The sequence below is a fragment of the Ambystoma mexicanum genome, chromosome 7q (genome assembly GCF_040938575.1).
Source record: "Ambystoma mexicanum isolate Mex_15411 chromosome 7q, UKY_AmexF1_1, whole genome shotgun sequence".
Taxonomy (NCBI): Eukaryota; Metazoa; Chordata; class Amphibia; order Caudata; family Ambystomatidae; genus Ambystoma; species Ambystoma mexicanum.
The window spans coordinates 742,873,567-742,881,199 of NC_090941.1; the positions used below are offsets into that span (position 1 = coordinate 742,873,567).

The 7,633-nt window shown below is 46.8% G+C and overlaps 1 non-coding gene across 1 annotated transcript; it reads left to right on the forward strand.

Annotated features, from left to right (window-relative positions):
* Nucleotides 1–427: 427 nt before the first annotated feature.
* LOC138528931 (U1 spliceosomal RNA) lies at nucleotides 428–589 on the forward strand. The gene has a single exon (XR_011284329.1). It is a non-coding gene; the product is annotated as a U1 spliceosomal RNA (small nuclear RNA).
* The last annotated feature ends 7,044 nt before the right edge of the window (nucleotides 590–7,633 follow it).

Below are 7,633 nucleotides of genomic sequence, written 5' to 3' on the forward strand. Positions count from 1 at the left end.
AAAGTTTCAGCATTGTCATTGAGCAGAACTCTGAGATTCAGGGGTGGTGGAGCGTCGAGGTCCAGGATGATTATGATGGTGTCAATGGGGCCAGCGCTGAGCAGCTCCGCTCAGGAGGGCCATGGGCCTGTGTGGGGCCGACAGGCCAGTGGTCAGACTGCAACAGGCCTGCTCGAGCCGTCCTGCCATTTATACAAATCTCGGGCCGAGCAGGGCCTGATGGGAGAAAGGAACTGCGCTACAATCTGCTCTTCTGCTGGGCTCTGCCCGCTGGAGCTTCCCCCTACACGCGGGACAGGCAGCTCTGCATATGCTCAGAGCTTCCAGGGTTGTGGGGGGTTGGGGCTCGGTCAGGGCCTGCCTTCTCACCCTCACTTAGCGGGGCTTCCCAGAACTGACCCAACCCCTGCCCTCTTGCATGCAACTCATACTTAGCTGGCAGGGGAGAATCTGATCTCAAGGGCAGATCTCCCAGGGTGAGGCTTACCCATAACACATCGGATTTGCTGACCCCTGCTATGTTCCCAAATGTGGGATACACGAATGCATTATTTCTGGTAGTGGGGGACTGCGTTCGCGCTCTCCCCCTGATTTATTGGTGAAAGAAAAGGTAAAGTGTGTACTAGGCCTGCTAGGTTGCATACATTAAGATTGTGCTCACATTGCGTTTCTTCAATTAGGTTCACCTTTGGGTGATCGCTTTTCCACATTTTATCTGTTGAATTGAATTATGCTTCTTTCATCAGCACAGAAGTAATGTGTATTACAGAGATAAGCTGCCATATGTATTGGGCACACTGCACATGCTCAGGCAGCATCAATCATGCTTTGTACAGGACAATGCTGGCCTAAATTTGGGAACAGCCAGCCTAGACATGTTGCTACAGGGGCATATTTTGGGTACAACCAGCATGACAATGTGTTACATCAGTGACAGTGCTGTCTTACACTGTGGACACATTGATCATTAACATGTGTTGTGTTGTAAAATGTTCTTTTCTGCTGTTGGTGACATGGAATGTTCATGTTCCCCTTTAGAACTGATTGTAAACTTATGGCTTTTTGGTCACCTTTTCTGCTGCAAAATGCACCATTTCAACCCCGTATCTGAAAAAAAAATTCTTGGGGGGGCAACCCCCCGAAACCCTCCCTAGAACCTTGTAGCTCCCTCGCTACGCTCGGTCGCACCCACTATTTCTGAAAAATATTAACACAGACACTGAAAGAAATCACAACCAACTAACCGTTGATCACTGCGCATGACACCAGAAGCTATCTTTGGGACTGCATAACTATCACTGCCTATGATGCTATTGTGTCTTTAATATACTGCTTTGGGTGAGGTTGTTGACTTTTGGCTCGCCGGCCCACTGGGTGACAAAAAGTGAATGCTTCTGCCCCACATTCAAAAAGGTTGGACAAGCCTGTTCTAGGACAACCAGATGCAGAGGGGTCCCACGGGTCGAAAGCGGGCTCAGGGTGCCAAACCTTCCAGCGGGTCAACAGTGCTTCCTGGACTCTGCTTTGTAGTTGCAGGATACTTGGATCCTATCCTTTGTTCAGTGAGAACTCAGGAGATCGACCTGGTAGTAGTGTTTCCAACCTCCTCTTATCCAAAGTTGCCTTCGCTCCAAAACGGAGAGGACCCAATGGGAGATCTGCTCACAAACACTCACTCCATACGTGGACCAATCACAGACCACGGGTGTCTCAGGCATTCAGGACACTCCAGACCCTCTGGCACCCAGGATGTGTATTGGGACCAGACATCTCAGCCCACATCCTGGAGGCACACACACAAGGCATGCAGAAGCCCGCAAAAGCATTGGGATTTGTGGGAAAAATGCATGACCAAATAAGGACTGGCCCGGGTCCACTCAACCTGGGGAAGGTGAAGGGACAAGATGGCCAAAGGACAGGACAAAGAACCTCGTGGCATGGCCATTTTGGAGTCAGGCCACCTATTCGTGCCAAGCGCGGTGAACGCAGTTAACATGGCAGGAAAGGGTTAAAAATAATGCGAAACGATAGCTGCCACGAGTCCTGTCCATGACACATCTGCATAGTTCATAAAAAGTCCAGCGAGAGTATCTAGGGCTTTTGGAAATTACTAGAGACTCAAGTGTGCTGTATAGTAAGATACATTGCACACTTGCTACACGTTGTACAAATGTTACAACATGAGAAAAGGACTAAGGGAAACAAAGTCTCCCAGTACTGACTGTCTTAAGGGAATGTCAGTTTCCCCATAAAAAGTGAGCGAAAGCCCAGAGGAGTACAGCTGAAGGCTGTGCTTCTCTGGCAAAGTCAGTCAGTGGTGTCTAAACAGCAGCAAAACGTTTGGGGGGTTGACAAATGGAGGGAAAATTACATACACATATGAAATCTTTCCTAACAGTTGGAAAGCTGCACTTAAATCACTGTTGTGGAGAATTGGAGGGAGGAACAAGCTTGTGGTAGACCATCAAGTGGGTCAGCCCAAGGACCAAATCAGAAACCTGGAGACAGGCCCCCAGGCACAAGTGAGCATTGATTCAGCATGGATGAAATTGAGAAAGGCTTGGGTAAGAGGATCAGGCATGAACATATGGCCCTTAAACCAACTCAGGAAGAAGGCAAAGTCGTTTTACTGGTTTATTATCAATTGTCTAAAACAGGGAGTTACAATGAACATCAATGGACGTCGCATAGCATAACCTCACTCGAAGCATTTCATAATAAATTACATTTCTATAGTAAAGACTTGTCATATGTGATGTCACACTACGTGGCAAACTACAAAACCTATGCAGGGTTATGATAGACTTAAAAGGAACATCGAAGTAAGCTTTCAATAAGGATTGAGTTGTGATTGGGTCTCTACGGTCAGGTGAACAACTTATGCCCACTGTCACATATACTGGAGAGCAGGCAGGGGCAAGATGGGTTAGAGCCTGGCAGACCAAACACGCCTTGCAAGCATCCAACACTCCTTTCCCACCCTCTCACAATAAGGTACACATCACAGTTGGCCCCGGCCCCTTTGGAGGAATCTGATTGGTTCAGCCACACTTCCTATACACCCATGATGGCCCCTGGCAGCCTTCCTGTGTATACAGTAGCACGTTCTAGCCTATGGGCATGGTTGGCTATATAAGCCACGCCCAAAGGCAGACCCGTGCTTTGTGTTGCATCTGTGGCTTCGAGCAACACGCTCACCGTGATCCTCGACCTGCACCTACCTTGGCTTCCTCTGTGCGCACGTTCCTGAACTCAGCATCTGGGAGAAAAAGATAACACAAGAAAGTCAATACCTGTAAGTACTCACGCTGAAAACCAACTTCTTCTTGCAGCGTGCACGCAATCTGCAGCATCACTTACCCGATCTTCTTGGAAACTTCAAAGCAGCATTCAGAGTTCTTGCGCACGTCTTCTTTCAGCGGACTCTTCTGAAAACAACCTGTGGAGAAAGAACAGGATTAGAATTAGTATCCGCAATTTCCTTCCACTTGCAGGACTCGCCACATTGTAAGAATTTGCAGCAAACACGCAGAATAACCAGAATTTACCTGCCAATGTAACAGATACAGTGAATCAACTGGAATCAGAACATTCCTGAAAAGGCACCAGATCCAGTGAAACAACTGGAATCAGAACTTACCTGGAAATGTACCAGATCCAGTGAAGCAACTGGGAATCAGAACTTACCTGCATACAGCACCGGTGAAGCAACTGGAATCCAAACTTATCTGCTATTTCATCACTGGGTGAAGGAACACAGTGAGTGAGTGGCAGAACAGAGACTTACCCACGGTCTAACGAAGTACCAATCTGAGGATCCCAGAGACACAGCGTCCCTGCCTAGTTCAGGATGGAGAGTTTGCCTAATCAATCCTAAAGGTGAGCCATACTTCTACACTTCACTATAACAGTACACACAAGGGGAGGAGGCAGAAAGAGGGTTCGGGGTCCAAATCCAGGTAGACTAAGCATCTCACCTCTCTCTCTTGACAGGTACCTATAGTACCAATCTACTAACCCTGGGAAAGTAGGGAAGGGGTCCGGAAGGCTTCATCGCTCCCGCAGAGACCCAGGTGAGGGTGACACCCACCACTAGTGCAAGTCATCTTCAGCTGTTATTTGACACACAGACAACCTAGCAACCAATGACTAATTGGTCAATGGGATCCCGAGCAATGTCACCACTGAATACGTCTATTACCTCGCTACAAGTGATCCATGCCTGAAATCCGGAATATCGATCTACTTGGATCATAACTCCACACAAACACTTCCCTCCGCATACCACTATGCTTACTCTCTGCTCTACACCATCACAAAATTAGAGTCCAGCTACAACCCTCGATCAATTTGGATTAGCTGCTCACATACGAACACTACTAACCGATGGACACCTCATCACTCTAATAAAACGCAGCTATATCCCATGACAAACCGGCCTAGCTGCTCACATAAGCATCCTTCAGGCCTAATACAGCCAGATGTCCACCCACCACACTGCACCCATTCAACTGATATCAAAACCACCACACATAACCCTAGGATGCAGCTGCCACCAGGAATTTACATCGGCTGCACACATAACTGGTGCACCAATGCACCCTATTACACCTCCCTCTCTCAACTGACCTGGACTACAGTCCCCGAGGGCGTTCAACCTACCAGCGCTTTGAGGTCATACCAAGGATATTTTGAGCGCTATGCAAATGCCAAATAACCTAACATAACAGAGCTCATCATTGGCTATGAAACTATATGGCTCTTTGTTACATGGTATTCTATAATTGGTTGGCAAGCTTGTTCCCTTCTGGAACATACGGCTCACTAGCAGCATGTAAGCTGGTATCCCAGGTGTCTGTGGGTGGACTTTGACTGTGTCTCCCCACCCAATTAGCCCAACATCTCTCATCGTCCATGCCTTCTGCCATGGAGGTTGACTTTGAACTTGGCCTTGCAATGTATTCTCACTCCTGGGAATATATGGGAGTGTGACCACATGCTCTCTTAATTCTAGATCTGTGTGCCTAACTTCTATTTCCATCCATAGCCCATTTGACAGGAGACCACAATTCGGCTCATTTTCTGGCATTAAATTGTATTAAATGAATAAACTTTTGCACTCAAAGTGTTCTTTCTTTGCACCTTAACAAGGAATGTCTCAACTTCTCACGTTCACTGTTCTTCAAGGATAGACAACCAGTTCTTGGATGCTTCAGCCTTTGACACCAGGCCAGACAGCCTTTCTCGGTTCTTCCTCAATTCCAGCTGCTTTCTTGCTGCGACACAACTTTCAGCCATGTTCCCCATGGGCTTAAGCTTACTAAAATTGTGACACCGAAGTCCAGATTCTATATAATGGTGGCACCGCCTGCAGTCCATTCACTACATATAGCCAGCTTCTAAGATTACTTCGTCTACTTGCATTGCTGCATCTGTACAGTTATTAAACGGCTTGCAGTTTTTGCAGTGCTCTTCACACGTGCAATCTTCACTTTGCATATGCAAGTTTACTCGATTCTTTACTTCATCATTAGATCCGATAAAGTCTATACATCCTCTTTTACAGCCGCTCTTCTCAGTGCATCACGCTCATCTTTGGTGACGTTACCAGCTTCTCTTTATTTCATCTTAATCTTCCTTTGGGGACCTCTTCCAAAAGATTGTCATCTCTACGAGGAAACATCAGATAGGGTTTTCTTAGTGGATACCTTTTCTCGAAAGCTCTCAGCGGAATAGTCATAACCACTAGTGTCGTGCATGGCGTGATTTCAGGCTTCCAGCATATAGGTAGGAGGGGGGTGGCGCTTCCAGCAGAGGCATTCGGCTGCTCCTCTACAGGCCCCTGAGTAAGGGATGCACTGTAAGATCAGTCCTGGAACCCAAACACCCTCTTGGCCATCCTCACCTCTGGTAGATACTGGAGACCTTGTTGCAACAAAGTTTGAAAATTCAACAGGAGTGTTTTCTGCACCTAAGGGACACTATCCCAGTGCCAAATGCTAGAGGTAGAGACCCAGGCAACAGCCAGACATCGCCAGACCCAGAAGATCTGTGCTTAGCAGACTGTGAGTGATCCCGGGAAAATACTGAGCAGATGGCTAGAGGTGCCCAGAGACCCTACTGCAAGAGAGAAGCCGAATAAGGGTCATGGGGAGCCCCAAATACCCAGATTTGATGTTCCACAGGAGAGGGATCATGGGAGAGACTTCTCTTTTTCTTAAGAAAGAAAGGTGTATCCGTTGGGCTCCCTGCTTCAGAGGTGCCATCTTGGCAATATCCTTCCAATGAAGGCTTTGCTGTACTGGCAAGATATGCCCACGGGAATTTCTAGCTGGAGAAGCAACTGCGGATTCGCATTATGAAGCCTCTGAAGGCAGCCTCGAGAAAGTTTACATATGTGTTACACACATGGCATCTTTACTGTTCCAATTATCTGTTCACTTTCCTCCCAACAGCATCCAGTTTCTCTAATCTGTTCTTAATGTGGCGCCACAGACCACACTGTTCCATGTACAGCACCCCAGTTCAAGATATCCCTGCTACAATACAATGTTCTTTGTATGTGTGGAAAATGCACAAAGTTTTGAGTGTGCATCTTGAAAATGCGTCCGTCATCCCATCGTACATCCCATCATTTGCTCCAGTGCATGTCTTCGTAAAATGCTGCACAAGATGGCGGGTTTATATCAAGGATGCCGTCCATCCGCCCAAGGTTTACAGAATTTCCCAGCAAACCTTTAATAGGATCTGAATGAAGCGATACCAGTGAAGGATTTCAGTGTCAAAAAACACTTTCAAGAAACAATGCTCTCGTGATTATGGAAGGAAGAAACCACTGACTCTGTACTTTTATTTATGAGCAATGCCTATCAATGAGATCAAGCAAAGGGCTGGACCGGGCAAACCTCCCACTGGTAAAATCCAATCAGGTTTACAGGATGATCAATAAAAATGCAAATTCCATTGCAAGTCAATCTTTCTCATACATATTCATTCTAAGGATCATGGAAACCGTATTGAATGTATTATTGGGCTGGTCGACAATACCGGCCTTTAGCACAGCTGTAAACATATAGGGCCTGATTCCCCAAGGGGTCATTGTGTAAACCTCTTGAGTGGTAAAGCAAGGCGTAAAACCATGGCATCAAGTGCTTTATGCTTGGATTTACTGCTACTAGGTATTTTCTAACCATTTCAAGGCGGGGTAGGGGCATGAAGCAGAAATAACGTTTCCGCCAGGCAAAGCTCCTCACCCTGTGCAAAACACATGTAGGCGCATTGCCATCTAATCCATTGGTAAATCCCATCTGCAAAACACAATTGGCAGGGGGCACTTTTTTACAGAGCCGACTGTAAAAGCAAGGGACACAGGCAACGTTGCATGGTTGTACTCTTCACCTTTTCATTCTGTTTTTCCGTTGAAACTTGCATGCATGGACCCAAAAGCACGGAAGTGCGAGAGCTGGCGGTTGCCTGTACGCAATTTACACTTAATATATAATAATCCTGAAAGACTTGTTCTGGTGCAAATATTTATGAAATGTGCTCAGTTGTCGGCTTTGTGAATCAGGAATAAGGTAGCAGGTGCATGCCTGAAATGTTCACCATCATCTCCTGATTTTCTCTGGCACCT